This window comes from Thermobia domestica, chromosome 3 (assembly GCF_964235325.1).
Source record: "Thermobia domestica chromosome 3, izTheDome1.hap1.1, whole genome shotgun sequence".
In the NCBI taxonomy this organism is placed as follows: Eukaryota; Metazoa; Arthropoda; class Insecta; order Zygentoma; family Lepismatidae; genus Thermobia; species Thermobia domestica.
Window position 1 is genome coordinate 65,278,270 of NC_137456.1, and position 18,006 is coordinate 65,296,275.

Genomic DNA, 18,006 nt, shown 5'->3' on the forward strand with positions numbered 1-18,006 from the left:
ATAATACTTTTTGACAACCATCTATCTTGGATAACTTCTTTCCAAGATATTAGAACTGCTCCTAATTTTGTTAAACCACTTGTATAAGGTTGGTGTGTAGGTCACTACTTGCACTTGTGGTATTCAGTAAAATATTGTTTTTCTGTACCTTCTATGTATTTTTCCTAAGAGTTACATCCATCTACTCTATTTCTTTGTCTCTATCTCTCATATATATATATAGGGAGAGAGAGAGAGAACCGGTTGTTAAAAAATGAGAATAGCGCCACTGTTTTTACACCTTTTCTTAACACAGTATTTTGAAAACTGTGGTTTAAGAGGTGAGGATACGAAATATATAAAGAGTGTTATAACAAACATTATTGATTCTTAGGTAACACTTACGTTGAGATAAGGCTTACTGCCACTGTGTTATAGTTTAACACGTTGGTTGCCACGTGACAGTTGGTGGGTCAGTTTAGTTTTATGCAAGGTATCGTGTGACTCAACACTAAAGAACTGTAGTCTTTTAATGTTTGAGGTCGTTTGTTCTACGCAGCAAAGTAAACAATTATTTTTACACGTAGGTGACGCACGAAGGTAAGTCATAACATAAGTAAAACAACAGAAAGCGAAAAAGGTCTGTTGCATAACTGAAATCAAAAAGGACGATTGAAACAATTGTGGCTCATAAATACTTATCTTTGCTTATCTTTCTGTTCTGGTAAAAAGTTTGATGTTCATTTGCAAGTTTTGGATATCTAATAGAACGGTTATATCTGTCTGTCTATCTGTGGACAGATATTGAACAGCTGGCACGAACCCAGAAATTTTTGTTCGGAGAGGTCCAAGTGTTGGGGAGAAGGTCCAATACGTCTATGTTAGTGATGGCCAATTTCGGAATTTTTGCTTTCCGGAATCCGGGTAGTAAAATCGGTAAAATTACGTAATTCGAAAAAATTCAGGATTTCGGAAAAATTCCGGAATTTCCGGAATCCATAAAGTGAAATTTCCGATTCCGGAATATTTAGTCCATCCCTAGTCTATGTAGTATTGAATGAGTATTATTCTGCACCCTAAAAGACCGTAAGTAATTGTAAAATACTTCTATATTTTCAGAAAACAATTATAGAACTAGATTGTTTTTACAATAAGAGAAAGAGTACAGATAGAATGTAAGGTCAAAGTTCATACTACATCAATCATTTCCCTGTTAAACAAGGATAGTTTTAATGAAAAATTGTATAAATGTATGTTGAGTTACGAAGTTTTGGGACGGGTCAGAACCCGGTGCCTCCTTGTGGGAGGTAGAGGGCGCGGTGGCTCAATGGTAGAGCGTTCACCTCCGGTGTTTGGGGTTCCTGGTTCGATTCCAGCTCGCGCCGTTTAGACCTTGTGGCGGACAAACACCGTGCTCGTAGGTTTTCTCGGGGTTATCCCGTTTCCTCCCACTTTCTTCATTCCACCATTTCATCCATTTCTCATCATCGTCGTCTCCTTTAGCCTAACCGGCATATGCGAGGGACGTAAAACAAAAAATTTCATTTCATTTCATTTTCCTTGTGGGTGGACCTCCTGTTACCGAGAAAATGGGAAGAGGTAGCGAGAAACAGTTTCTTGAGATCAATTCAGGGTTCCTAAAATGGGTTTTATCCTCTCCGTTAACTCTCTATTCAAAGCAGAAACGGAAGAAATAATTATTTTCCGGTTTCAACGTTTATCACCAAGGGAAAAGACGGTAATGGCGTTTCCTAGAATCGATTCAACGTCACAAGAATAGATGCTATCTGCCACTATTATCTTAAGGAAAAAGACGGTAATGGCGTTTCCTAGAATCGATTTAACGTCACAAGAATAGATGCTATCTGCCACTATTATCTTAAGGAAAAAGACGGTAATGGCGTTTTCTAGAATCGATTTAACGTCACAAGAATAGATGCTATCTGCCACTATTATCTTAAGGAAAAAGACGGTAATGGTGTTTCCTAGAATCGACTCAACGTCACAAGAATAGATGCTATCTGCCACTATTATCTCAAGGAAAAAGGCGGTAATGGTGTTTCCTAGAATCGATTCAACGTCACAAGAATAGATGCTATCTGCCACTATTATCTCAAGGAAAAAGACGGTAATGGTGTTTCCTAGAATCGATTCAACGTCACAAGAATAGATGTTATCTGCCGCTATTATCTCAAGGAAAAAGGCGGTAATGGCATTTCCTAGAATCGATTCAGCATCACAAGAATAGATGCTATCTGCCACTATTATCTCAAGGAAAGAGATGGTAATGACGTTTCCTAGAATCGATTCCACGTCACAAGAATAGATGCTATCTGCCACCATTATCTCTCCACTACAGAAGAACCGGATGTAGTAGGAGTTTATCACTACATCTGGTTTTAATGTTATCTCCACAGAGCAAAAACTGTAAGAAATAGCGGAATTTGGTATTTTAACATGGAGTCATCATGCCAAGAATAAGTTTTTTTCTCAATAGTTAGCCTAGTATTCATGTCAGAATTGATATAAATTTACGATTTCCGGTTTCAAAATTTATCATAGAAGCAAGAACGGTAATAGTTAGCGAGATAGTCAATATGTATTCTAAGAATAGATTTAGTAGCCCAATAACCATATCTCTTAACCCTTTAATTAGGCTACAAGTGATACAAATCAACCATTTCCGGTGTTCATAATTTTTACACACTTAGGAACAATGTGTAAAAATTCATAAATGAAAATGAAAAATCCCGGTATTTTCAAAGTAATGAATGAATAATATCCTTTTCACTCCAATCTAATGTCTCACACAGATATTAAAGCCAGTGTTTTGTACTTATATATAGTTAAGTGTCCTTTCCCTCTGTGTTGAAATCGCACCTAGTATTTACCGTATCTATCCCTGTGTCTGGCCGGGAGACAAAAATTTTCAAGAAATTACTTCATGGGTCACCATTAAATTTGAGCAAGATGAAGAGCGTCAACATTTTTAAGTACTGATTGCGTTTGTGGAGGTGATCCATCCACTGAAAATGGAAGAAATCAAACATTTTCGGTTTTAACGTTGATCACTATAGAAACAAAGCGGTAATAGGAAGCCAGAATCGGTTTCCTGTAGTAGATTAAGTATCCAAACAATACATATCATCTCCATCCTTAACTCTCTACTAAAACCGGAAGTGATAGAAATCCAAAACCGGAAGTGATAGAAATTCATTACAAGTTCAGGTTTCAATATTGATCTACATAGACTAAGAACGATAAGTGATAGCAAAAAGCGTTTTCTTTTTTCTTTCTTAATATAAATAACATCCTCTCTCTTAATTCTGTATTCAAATGGAAGTGGCAATAATCAACCATTTTTGTTCTTTTAACATTGGTCTGCATACAGTAAAAAAAAAAAAAAAAACGGTAAATACCTAAACGGCGTGACAAACATCTTGGCATTTGAAGGCGGTGCTCCAAGTTCCCTTTAAATGCTGCTAGCAAATGAGACGTCAGCGGTATTGCCACGTTTATTTTGCACACATCCACGTCTATTCCCTCTCACCTGATCGCGCTGTAGTTTGTCTGCTTAGCCATAGTCACACCCTTTTACCACTTGGCAACGTCGCGTCAGAGCTTGCGTTTTATTCGTTTAGCTGAAATGCCAAGATGTTTTGTCACAGGCTTTAGGTATATCGAGAAGTTGTTTCCTGTAATCAATTAAGTGTCCCAAGAACTCCACTCTAATCTAGCTACTAAAACCAGATGTGGTAGAAATCTCTAACTACTTCGGTTTCATTGTTAAGGTGGATCACCACCCGGAAGTCAATATATATTTTAACTCATTCCCTTAATTACTGTACAATGAAACGTTACATATTATAAATGCTGTGCTATAAGATAAAGTTATGTTTCAGCTAGAACACAAGACACTGATTCATTTCGTTCTCTCTTCTGATATTGAAAAAGATAACAAATAAAAGAAAATGTTTGATTTGTTTTACAATGGGTACACAAGGTGGCACTGTCAGATTTTATCAGAAGTGCTCAGTTTTAATTGTATGTGTAAAAAATTTTAAAGTAATGATCTTATTACGAAATAGATATATTGTTTGACCGTTTTTCGTGTTATGTTTCACATTTTATTTAAATATTAATTCACATGTAAGGAAATAGATTTTGAGAAGAAACTTGCGCAGAACGCCATAATGCGTTGTTGCCAAATTTGAACGTTTACTGTGGTAGTCACAATAAGAAAATTCCTGGATTCTAGCGTTGCAGTTTCAGAAGCATAACTTAGCTGTGAAGCGGTAAGGGTCGAAAGGTAATTTCTCCAGTAAATACCCAAGCAGAATTCCATCATTACTTCCTTTGTTATCTGGCCTGAGTAACACCCGACAAGGTTACACTATTCAAGCAGCGTTTAACATAGCACAAATAAATGTAATAGCACCGAGAACACCTAGTGATCCACCTTAATTGAGATAATATCATGCCATACAGACCAAACTTCATCCCGTGGTGTACACATGACATTGCTACTTGTTCATTTGCATCACTGGTTTTTATGGATTTCTAACAGGTCGGTCTGCCTTTCACCTATTACACACCCAGATTATTCGTTGGTAATATCATTGTCTCTCTTTCTTTCGAATCTCTTCTTAGACCCTTCCTTCTCCGATTTCCCTTATCAGTACTTTCCCTTCCACGTAGTTCTCATGCCTTCTCACATGGTGAAACAATTTCAATTGTAATCAGATGGCGTGGCACTGTAATCCCTCTGGGAGGCGAAATACTGGGGTAGGGAATGCCATATGTTGTGAGAATGCTGATCTTTCATTATGGTCTGAGTTTCCGTCAAATTATAGTAGATTTTGAAGCCCTAATCATGTCTCGGAACCTATCGTGAATAGTAGGTTTCGTCTTTCATAATCTCGGCTTTGAACAAGGACGTAACATACATAAACACAAACTCATTTTAGTTGTGTCTTTTTTATATATATTTTTCCTCAATTTTGTGACTTCTACTTTGCCCATTATTCGTTTATTACTGATTTATGGCCTTTTAAGGCAATTCCATGTGTTCATTTTACCACGCATCATTCATTGACATTTTTCTATTCGAGTTTGTTACGTAAAATATTTCATAAACGGACCTAATGATTTTTGTATAGTTTTTGAGCACGAGTAAGCGATTTAAGTAGGTTTCATTTTTTAATAAGGGGTAGTGAAACAAGCATTGATTCAGTGGTAGAAAGTACACCTCTTACGTGAGTTTTTTTTTTTTTTTTTTTTTTTTTTTTTTTTTTTTGCTCAATCTCAGTTCATGTCAGTTTGTGATGTACAATATTGTGTTTGTGAATTATCTCGGAGCTCTCCCGTCCAAAGATGTCCAAAACCTTGCGAGTCAGGCTATCGGGCTCAATAATTGAATGCTAGTACTATAAAAGAATAATAAGCCAGAACCTGAGCCGCAACGTGGTTAGTTAGCGCGTGTACGAGCGCTAGAAGAGCATAATGAGTAGTGTTGTAAAAAAACGGTTTTTTTTGTGAAGTTTTTTTCAATAAAAAACATTGTTCTTTTTCATGTTTTTTTCAAATCTCTGTTTTTTTTTCTGGCAACTATTATTTATTGATTTACGTTGCAGATTATTGAAATAATCAACAGAACTTGAGTCGAAGCCCTCGTAACTTACAAATTTTTTGTTTCTTTGTACATACATACTATCAAAATTGTGTGATTATTCCTTTCGGCCCCAGGTCATTTTTGGCGTTTTCCTACATTTCCAGTTAGTGACTTATTGCTCAAAAACCATTCATTCGATTGATATGGTTAAGTCCTTGTTTTTTAGAAAATGGATGTGGCTATTTTTTGGTGTAAGTTGCATTGCAGTGTTGCCAATGGGTGGGAAATTATTGAGGGAAATGTAGGGGTGAAAATTTACAAAAAATTCCCTAACCGAATTTCAAAATTTTTTGTATCTAGTACCACAGCTGCTATATGGGTTCAAGTCACCTAAAAAAATCTTTGGTGTGTTGACAAGGTACAGTGAAATCCTGAAGTCTCTTGCTTCCATCCAAAGAGAGAAAGAAAAAACTCTGTCATCACATGAAATTTTGACACTTTTTACGCCTCACAAGCAAAAATCAAATATGCCGGGGTTACAGCTTCTCTAAATGAAATGAAATCTGTAAGTTTAACGTCCCACGGTTATGCCGGTTAGGCTAAAGGAGACGGTGATAATGAGAGATGAGTGAAATGGTGGAATGAAGAAAGTGGGAGGAAACGGGAGAACCCCGAGAAAACCCACGAGCACGGTGTTTGTCCACCACAAAGTCCACACGGCGCGAGCTGGGATCGAACCAGGGGCCCCAAGCACCGGAGGTGAACGCTCTACCACTGAGCCACCGCGCCCCCACACACAGCTTCTCTAATTAATCTATTGAAACTTTTTATGGTGCGTTCTGTAGGGCAAAGAGGAAGCTTTCAGGTAGTGGTACGTTTGTTTCAATGTAGCCAGTAAGAAGGTAATAATAGAGGGGAAAATGGAAATTTTCCAAATTTTTCACCTAAAAGCGGGAATTGATTGTTTTGCCTGGAAACACTGCCATCAGACAGACGAAAACTATCTGAAAATAAACCTCAGTGCTCCAAAAATATATCCTACAAGTATCATGGCGATATCTAACAAAGTAAGCGAGTAAATTAAAAAAATCTGATTCTACCTCAGAAATTCACCAGTTTCTTACCATTTACAGAACATGGTTTATTATAAACCTCAACTGTACTTTCTCTAATTATTCTAGTGAAACTTTTTATGGTGCGCTGTGTAGGCTAAGGATGAGGCTGTTAGATACTGGTACGTTTGTTCGAATGTAGCCAACAAGAAGGAAATAGAAATAAAAAAAGGGAATTTTTTTCCAAAATTTGCCCCTAAAATCTGGAATTAAAATTTTCTGTAGCTCGCAACACTACTATCAGACACACACAAACTATCTTAAAATAAGCTTTGGTATCCCTCTAATATATCCTACAAGTATTGTGACGATATCTAATAAAGTAAGCATGTCAATAAAAAAGTCATCTTCCCAATTAGAGAACAAGGTGTAGTGTAAACCTCAACTGTACTTTCCCTAATTATCCTATTGAAACTTTTTATAGTGCGTTGTGTAGAGCAAAGACGATACTTCCAGATACTGGTACGTTTGGTCCGATATAGCCAACAAGAGGGAAATAATAGACAAAAGAGATAATTTTTCAAAAATTTCCCCCTAAAATATGGAATTAAAATTTTCTGTAGCTGGTAACACTGCTACCAGACAGATGCAAACTATCTTAAATTAAACATTGGTACACCACTAATATATCCTACAAGTATTATGACGATATTTAAGGAACAAAACTTCTAATTACCAAAAATACATTACGGTAAACAGAAAAGTAAGGAAAAACTAGAAAAATTAAGTGTTAAAACCTAAATACGAATTTTCGTGCGTTCCCTAATTAACCCATTGTAACGATCTGTACTTGCATTTGTTAAGTAAGAACAAATGTTCGATTGGCGTAAGTTGACTTGCACTCGGACGTATAGGTACGAATTTATAAACAAAATTTTTTGCCCAAACTTAGGAAAATTTTAATTTCCCTAATTGGCAACACTGCGCGCAGGCCCGTCCAATTAATGTCAACAGTTAGGTATCCATCCGAGGTATCTACCTGGCAAGTCTTAAGGAGGTCTTTCTACAAGGAAGGAAGCTACAAGGGAAAAAAGAAGTAAAGGAAATTCGAAATTAGAAAATTCTCGAATTTTTGACTGGGGTGAAATTTGAGAAGGAAATTCGACACCAGAAGAAAAAAATAATATGATAAACTATAGTCCAACCATATTTTGCAAGAATAATATCCCGATATCTTAATGTCCACACAGGAGCGGATTAAACAAATGACGCACCCGTGTGTGCCACTTTGGCCACCTGGGCCACCGAGTATACATTGGATTACATTTTTTGACTACTAACTTGTGTTGTTGTTGTAGTTATAGTCTCGACTAATAATAATATCGTTGTTGTAAACAATAACTTTATAAGGAAAATTTTCTCTCCTTTTTACATCTGAGTTCCAACACTGTAGGTGAGAAATGCAGGGTGTTTCAAAATGAATTTTGAGGTTTTAAGTCTTCGTAGTACTTATTACATTTTACGTACATTTTAAGCAATGCATCAAGTAAAAGAGCACCTCAAAGCAATGCATCAAGTAAAAGATCACCTCTTTGCTACAAGTGTTCAATGTGATATTCATTCGTCACACGGCACACATCTAGTCGATAGGCGAGAAAGGCCCATAAACTTTCCGCCATATGGTACAAAACACACTCAATTTAGGGGAGTCTCGTTTCAAGTGTACCATCTCCTGAGGATTTGCTGACTGCCAGATACAAACATTATGAGTGTTCACATTAGCTCTTAGGTGAAATGTCGATTTATCACTGAAGACGACACTATCCAGAAAATCTTCATTGTTATGCATCAATATTTCACTTGCGAAATTGGCACGTAAACCGTAGTCTGTAGGCTTTAGACCTGTACAAACTGCAAACGATAAGGACGTAGTTGCAAGCGTCTCCTTAATATTCTTCACACAGACCGTTGCACTGTACAGATTCAGTTTTTATTAAAATACAAAAAACTTTCTGCTCTCTAGCCTACATCTTTGCTGCTTGCTCTTTCTAACGGCAGACAGAAGAAACAATGCATGTACATGCGTGCGTACAAAACTGTTTGAGTTGCTCTTTCATTTGATATAATATTTATAATTGTAAGTTAATTGTAATAGATACTACGAAGTTTCAAATCCCTAATATTAATTTTGAAACACCCTGCATTGCTTCAAATTGTGTAATCCTATATTCATGTCTTTTATATACATATCATCAGGGCCGGTCCTAGTCAATTTGTCGCTTCGTGCAATAGCATAATTTGCCGCCTCCCTCTTTCTCCAGAAAGAACAAATCTTAAAAGTCATTAATTTAATTATGCTACTCCAGCATGAACAACAAAGGTAAGGGTAAGTGAAGTTGCACTCAGAAAGGCTTAAATACTTACTAAAAATGCAATCCCGTTGTGTCTGTTTTTTTTAAAATATTAATCTACCGGTATTATGTTAGTGAAAGATAAAGCAAACACACCTGCAGAGGAAAGATGGTAATCCTTTTTATAGAATTCACTATCGAGCTTCAATCTCAATGTATCAGTTTGCAATTCCAGTGCAACTAGATCTTTTATCTTTATTTCTTGATTTCTCTTCTATATTTGTTAACATTTTTTTTAAAAAAAAGTTGTTTCTATCTTCAATGATAAGGAACTTGTTTCTGACAAAAACAAGACTAGTTGTCATTATCAAAACTATGATAACTTACTAAATGGAACAGATATTCACTACTGTTCGAGAATTGAATTCTTGCATTTGGCAACAATCAAGCAATTTGTGCTCGGATTTATTCGACCATTTGCTTTAACATTGTCCATGTGGCCTTAAATTAATGCAACCTAAACATAATTTATGAATGTAGTATTCAAATAGAAGGTCAGCTAAGTAAATGTAACTACCATCATCATGAAGTCTGTTTCCAACAAGAAATATTTATTAAATAATTTAAATAATATATTTATGAGATTTTTGCCGGACCATCCAAACTTGCCGCTCCACGCAAATGCACGTGTTGCAAGTATGGTAGAGCCGGCTGTGCATATCATATATATCTAGTCGACAAGTTATTTATATATGACATTTAGAAAAATACTATTAGGCAAATTAGTATTAGTTTTTACCATTAGACAAGTTATTTGAATTTTATACTGTTCGTGACATTATTTTCGTAGTTATTAAAGGCCTGCCTTCACGAAAAAACAAAATTTCATTTCTACTTTTATTTCTTAGTTGATATTGATGAAAACTGCTGAAACCCGAATTGTTAATAGGTATGGTATTCATGTAAATTGTAAAATATTTGTAGTGTATCAGTATCTAGCGTTTAATTTATGTTGCATTTTATGGTGATTATACCTACATAAAAATATTTAGTACTGAAATAGACGTAAGATGCATTACAAATGACTATTTGAAAAAAAACGAAATTTAGAAAAAAAACGAGAGGCAATGTTTTTTTTTTAAAAAAAACGTACATTTCTGAAAAAATACGAACGTTTTTTTTTCTATTTACAACACTAATAATGAGCCAGAACCCAATAAGGCCCAATGAGGCTAGTGAGCCAGAGAACGAGCGCTATAATAATATAGTGAGCCAGAGCCCCAATGAGGTTAGTGAGTGCAAACACGACCGCCATAAGAGCATAGTGAGTCATAACCTGAGCTCCAATAGGATTAGTGAGCGCCAACACGAGCATTATAGAAGCATAGTGAGCCAGAATTTAATTCCTATTGAGGTAGTGAGCGCGAACACGAGTGCCATGAACCAGAGCCTGATCTAAAATGAGGTTAGTGAGTGCGAGCATGAACGATATATGAATAGTGATCCAGAGCCTAAGCGCGAAAGAACATGAATCACAATGAGGCAAGCGAGGGCAATCACAAATGAATGCGAGCTTCAATGAACATAGCGAACCCGATTTTTTCAATAATGTAAATTAGTAGAAGATTGAGCTATCGCCAGTCTCAATGAAGATAGCGAGCCCGAGTTTGTGCTAGTGTAAGACTCACTAAGAATAATGAGCGCGACCGTTTTAAAGGATAGTTAGCCCCACTGCTAAACAGCTAGCCCCCGCATCTGTGCACCTTCTTCCCTCCGCCAAACATTTTCAATCACTGAATTGTTCCACGTAATCGTACAGTTGAATTGGTCATCCAGCTCTTAACTTACAAGGCATAAGAATAGAATATTTAACTACAAATTTCATATATTCATATATATAACTATATTTTCACATATTCAAACATACAGACGAATTTGATGCATTACGTCAGTGGTATTCGAGCTGGGATACGATATGACTTCTCAGAAGTACGCAAAATTAAACAACATAGTTCTATTCTTTAAAATAGTTCTATTAACTTTATAACATTAATCTCTTGTTCACAGTGAAACCGTGTTATTCACTTTGTAAGTGATAAATTTTATAATTGTGATACACTTAGTTAGCTATAGACTAATTTGAATTGAGGAGGGGCGGATCCAGGGGGCGATCGGGGCGATCCCATAAATAAAACTTATCCCAGAGTTTGGAGATCTTAAAAGTAGCTTTAAGTAGCAGTATTACAACCCACCGCCCCCCCCCAGAAGTCCGTCCTGGATCCGCCCCTGAATTCAGGATAACTTAAATTTAGGAACACTCGCTGACATGAAGCTTTATCGTTAAAGGTAGTGAAAACAAAGGTTGAATACAACTTTTTACATTAAATTAAATATATAATTGGTAAATTCACCCAGCTCCATAACCGCTTCTCAGAGGTTTGATTAAATGGTATTTACGTTCTTCTAGGAATCGAACCAGAGACCTCGTACATTGATCCAGCGTACTGGTTGTGGTAGAACGATCACTCCTAGTGCGATGGGTAACTGACTCATTCTCAGGTCGTTTGAACTTGCTGTGAACAACTGCATGTCAGTGGCAGGGATGGAGTGGGTCAGTGACTCGTGGGTCAAGTAGATCAAGATTTGTGAGTGGGTCAGTGAGTCATGGGTCAACAGAACTTGGCCCACTTCAACCCACCATAACCCATTCTGACCCACTCTGCTCAGTGCATTGTATGCAGTATCTTCGGAACACTAGTGAATTTGTCTGTTTTACTTTGAAGGATTCCATTTTTCCTCCTTTTCCATTTATTGCTATTTACTTACCTGAGATGAGTATGTCTAACACGTAAGTGAAAAAAGAATTTCAGGCTCTTTTGGATATTGATATTTGTAACTGTAATAATAGTAATATAACTTGCTACTTGGCTTTCGAGACACAGTCGAATTTTTGGCTTTCGAGACACAGTCGAATTTTACACTTTCTTTACGTTGGCCAACTTTGCCTTGATTTGAGAGTTTCAAATTTCATCCTGTTTTTCACTAAAAGATATATGTAATTCAACAAGGTAATAATTATATATTTGACCATTTTTATATCGTAAAGATCAGATCCACCGATATTATAACAGAGCGTTGCTTGAGCGATTGACCGTAGAAATTCAAACTCCTATTAATGATAATTTCACAGTCTTGTTCTATTACAAATGTAAACTCTTAATAGAGGGCATGAAACATGGGTCTTAATAGTGGGATAAGAGGGCATGGATCATGGGTCAGAGTGGGTCATAGTAAGTGGTGGGTCACAATGCTTGTGGGTCAGTGAGTCATGGGTCAAGTTTTCGTTGATCCATGGATTTTCTCGAGCCCCTTCCGCTTTGTTTCACATTGTCATTCCACCAATTTATTTCAAAAACACTAACTTTCGTAAATAATTTGTCTCGTTTAGCCTGAAGGGAATACTAATAGTAAGACGTTAAATTAAGAATTTAATTTCCTACAGTATCATTATATCAGCAAGGAAGGATTACGTCTCAAAGACAACGCTACACAATAATTTCTGAGCACGTGGTTGCTGTAATCTGGAAATATTCATGTGGTTCTTTGTTTATTTTGATAATTGTAAAAAAGAGGATGAAAAAACGCCGCCAGAGAGCCCTCCTTTTAAGTTCATCTTTAATTACGTCAAACTTCATGACTGTGCGTGTTTAATTTAAAGATTTATTATGAAAGAAAACAGATGCAAAGTGATAACGTCAAGAAAAATTACATCATAAGCCTCTCGTTCCCGCTCGCCCGCCCGCGTGCCCTCCTCTAAAAAAAAAAGACAATGATCATTGTAGTGAAATTAACCCGAAAGCAAGGTGAAGTTAACGGGGCGTTTGCCAGTTTGCACTCAGTGCGAAGATGCAGATTAAATTTGGCGATAGAGCCGTAGCTAGGATAACACTGTAACTGTGGCTAAATATAGAACAGCCGAGTTGGTTTTCTTGCCAATACCTTCTCCAATAAACATGCTGACACGCTAACGCGCCTGGGTGCCAAACAACACTACTGTTACCTGTGCTTCTGCCCAATCTTCTTTACTAAAGACTCACTTTCTGTATTATTCTTATTTATCAGTTTTACATAGGATTTATGTACACTCATAGTTAGAAAATCTCGACGCCTCTTAGAACGGCTTCTCCATCAATAAGTATAATAATCGGACATTAGAGGGAAACATTGTTTTCTAGTAAATAATTTAATTGCGTCTGCAAAAGGAAAATTCATTTTTCCTTTATCTTGTCATAAAGAGTAATATATACAGTCGTCAAGAGTAACACATCTGGAGCCTGTTTCTTATGACTACTAGACTAGTAACAACTTGTTCGTACATTTTTGCTACGTGTCTAATTATATAAATGTGGATTGATACAAGAGTAAATAGACTACTAGGTTCTAAGGAACGTGGATCACTATGTTCCCAACAGTGGCGGCGTAAGAGGGGGTCAGCAGTTCCCCCGCCCCGGGCCTCACCTTCTGATAGGTTTCGCCGATAGTTGATGCAATTGGTTATTAATCAATGAAGTATTTCCATGGTTGTTGATGATGTAATAATTGTGCTTTCTGAAAGAATACTCTCTAGAATCTCAATAACCATGGCCATGCACAGATCACAACAAGAGAGATAGAAATTGTCGGTTTTGCATAGCGAGTCACCAGTGGCGGCCCCAAACAATCCTCATTTCCTGTCTAATTCACAGCTCCAGACGTCCATTAACTGGTTTGGTCACTGAACCTTGGATGTCTTGCTCATGCTGTTCTGTTGTACTGTGTACATACAGCAGATAGACATACATACCATGTGTAACGATATCTTGTATTTTCTGTATAATTTTTAAATATCTTTTCTTATATTTCTGGGCAATGTATGATTTTAAAATAGGTACTAACCAGTTCGAAGAAGAAGAAGAAAATTGATTCTAAGATTATTATGTAGAGATTGTGATTTGATGAGTTTTTGTCTTTACACAGAGAAAAATCCGTTCTCCGGACAGCGGTATATTGTACAAACATACGGTATCCTCTTGCTTACTATAGAAATCAGTACGGAGCATACGTTATCCGTATGCAATATAGGCACTGCCCTTAGATGTTATATCATGCCGTTGCAGGATGTATGGCATCTAACAGTTTTCCGTATATCACATGCTTATACTTATGTTACCTTCGCCAGCTATATGTTATATACATCCATTTGTATGAGAGATCCTGACCGCCTGTATTGTTTCATATGGAAAGTACGTATAAATGGAACACTTATACGGAAAGTATTATAAAACATGCGGTTTCAGTTATACGTCTGTTGTACGTTAAGTCCAAAAACTACAGGAATTACGCATGTAACCTATCTTTTTAAGTACGCCACCTACAATTTTTTTTCTCAGTGTAGGTTGTTATAACAACGAATTGTAAATAAGTGATATAAAGGATATCCGGCTCCGTCTTAAAAAGGATATACACATAATCTTTAAAGGTGTGTATTTATTTTAGTAATTGTGTGCCACAATAAAAAGAAGGAAAATTAAATGCTATATAAGCTGTTTTAGTATATGTGATTTTCGTAGCTTGTTCTAAATATAAATATGACTGAGGGCCTTTGTATAAGTGTCGTCATATAAAATATTGCGGTTGTCATTATATACATAATTTTGGTTGTCCTCGCAGCAGGATTGACGTTACACATGGAAAAATTATATTTATAGACTCACTAAATATAGTATTTATTGTTTAGTTTGTACTTGCTGTTAAAATGCATTTGGATGCACTATACTGTTAATTGGAAAGAGTTCGAAGCCTTTAAACAAGTTAATTCACTTGCACCACATTCAATATTTCGTGACCTCCATGCTTTTGCTTCAATTTGTCCCATATTGTACTACTTTTATTTTTTACATCACAAAAGCTAAGTATTTTTGCCAAGTCTTCCTTAATACCTTTCTAAATTTCCACTGTTATATATTTGATAGAAATTACGTGATACACTTTATTTTCATTTACCAACATTAGTCTACAGCTACCATAACATATAAAGTTTCATTCTAAATGTTAATACAAAAAAAGGCTATCGAGATAATAGGACAGTAGTGGGAAACAGCATCTCGTGTGATCATATACATTGAATACCGGTAATCATTTATGCACATCACACTCCATGTAAGCCCATAAAAACATAAAAATTGGACCAATTCTAGCTTTGCAATTTCTGTGTCTTAATTAAAACTAAAATCTGGCCATTTTTTATAAATAATAGTTACAATTTCGGCAATGTTCTCTCTCTCTCTCTCGAACATTGCCGAAACTGTAACTATTATTTATTAAAAATGATTTGCTTTGGTCAGATTTTAGTTTTAATTAATGCAAAAAAAAATACAATTAAAATACCAAAAAATTCATAATTTAAATGTCCGTCAACATCTGACTATTAACGTCCGAGCTTAATGTATATTCTCTTCGAATATGATTTGGTCAGCCTAATGAAATTATTTTTTGCACACAGCTGTTCCTTTTATCATATTTTTCAATTAATTGGATCATTTATTTTACTGTCAGAAAGACAACAATTTTTAAAAGATGTATAACATTGTGTTCTTGATAATATTTGTCGTCCTATGTACTCATTGTGGCTAATAAAAGAATTTAAAAGCTGTGATTATGTATATTTGAAAGCAAGTTAATCTAGAAAAAAATCATAACTAAGGGAAAACCAAAAATTCAGGGCGTTAATTATTCTTTCATAATATTTTTAACTAGCTGAATATACCCATTCTTCGCATGGGGGTTGTATTCGGAAGTCAACGCCTGTGGAAGTATCACTATTCATTTCAGTTACGGCGAAAACTATGGATTTGACACTAATATCGGTCATTTTGGATTACTTTTGCATGTCTCGGTATCCTCCCCGGTGATTCCCGGCCCGCAGCAGAATAGGATGAATTTGGAAGTTAATGTGATCAGAGCTTCACCATTGATCTCAGCGACCGTGAAAACTATGAATTCGACACTAATATCGGTCATTTTCGACTATTTTTACATGTCCAGGTAAATGCCCCCCTAACACCCTGGTTCAAATTTTGAAAAAAGCGCTTCGTCTTGGTCTGAAGCCTGGACCAAGGTATCCGTGACCAAACTTTGGTAACTCTGGGTCCACTCGTCTGGTCCCCAGGCCGCACACAGACACAGACAGATAGAAAGACAGACACAAACAAATTCTTTATTTTATTTATATTAGATATAGTAAGCGTTGACGTATATCTGACTCTTGTGAACACAAAAATACGTTGTTTTTTTAATTAGTCACATAAATGCATACTGACGCATGACAGCTATAATTGGTATCTACGCTATTTTGTTCGATGATATTTTCTTTCAGAGTCCATATCTTAACGTCTCGTGAATTATTGTGCTTTTATGATTCTCAAACAGGTTTCATTAGTTGGGTTCGTACAATAAATGGCCTCTGGAAAGCCTGTAAGCAAGAGTGGGATAATATAAGTATATATTCCAGGTGCAAAATTAAATTAAATTAAATTAAATCTTTTAGTTTTACGTCCCACAGTTATGCCAGCTAGGCTAAAAGAGGCGATGATGATGATGAAAAATGAATGCAATGATGGAATAAATAAAGTGGAAGGAAACGGGAGAACCTCGAGGAAACCCACGAGCATGGTGTTTGTCCACTACAAAGTTCACTTAACGTGAGCTGGATTCGAACCAGGGATTCCACGCACCAGAAGCGCATTGTTTGATCTAGTCGCTTTAACTGATATTTTCAGAAAGTTGGACAACTGACATTATTTGTATCAGCTGTGACTCAGAAATGGAACTTTGGAACGCATGATAATGACGCTTTTGCATTTGTTAACTTATTCAAATGACGATATTATGCTCCATAATGTAAGAACATGTTAATTTTCAAGATGATTTTAATCAGAAAATATCTAGTGCATTTGGATAGAAGTCAGGAATACTTGTAACATGCACAAGTTTTTATGATACACCTAGACTTTGGTATAAATTGCACTACTGCAATCAAAGGTTGCATTAGTGGAGTAGGTCATATTTGACCACGAAGTGATATAGAAGCATATTTTTATTCACATGTTAGAAAGTTTCGCTTATGGCTCAGAAATATATTTGCCAATATCGTCAGTGAGATTATTTGAAACTTCCTTTCTTAGAAATATTAGGGTTGTGTAACGAGATTTGAAGGAATGTTGTACCCGTGAGAGAGGTAACGGTTCTTGACTTGGCGTATCATCAACCATTTTAAAGTGAGAAACTGCCACTTCAGCCTATGTCTGTTTGTCTGTCTGTCTCTCTCCTCTTGTACAGTGATACTTAAAGTACAGTTTCTTTGTTGCATATTGGTGTACTTTTTCATCCACGTTGTAGGCAGATTTTGAATATAAATGGAATGAAAGTAGTACTGTGAAAATAAAGGTAATCCACATTGAGCTTGGTATTTTGATCCAGGGTCATCCATTGAAATCGTGACTGGTACTTTCGATAAAAGCCATCTTTTTATTTCTTAAACACTGAGGGAGAGGGCAGGCATACTTGATGTTTGTTGTAGTGTTTTGTTATTATTATTATATTGGTATCACTGAATCTACATTCAAGATGCCTGAAGTCAAGTGCTCTAGTAGTGTGGCCTTTATTTTTACGTTATATTTGCGTGTTTTAGGTCATATTTTGCTCTTTTTAGGCCATACAAGCATGTCTATTTTCCAATGTTTTAGATTATAAAGATCCGAGTGCTAGTAAAGACAGTGGCATTTGAGATACAAAATTGAAGTGAGAGAAAATTACGTTTATCAATTCGTGCGGCTTAGAAATCGAAGAGCGTCTGCGATTTCAGAAGCATTATTATACCAGTATTTTCATTTTCCCCGTGACGTTATGCAATCCGACAGTACATTTCTGTGTGGCGCGGTTGCCGATGTGGAATAGGTACTTATTATCACTTAAA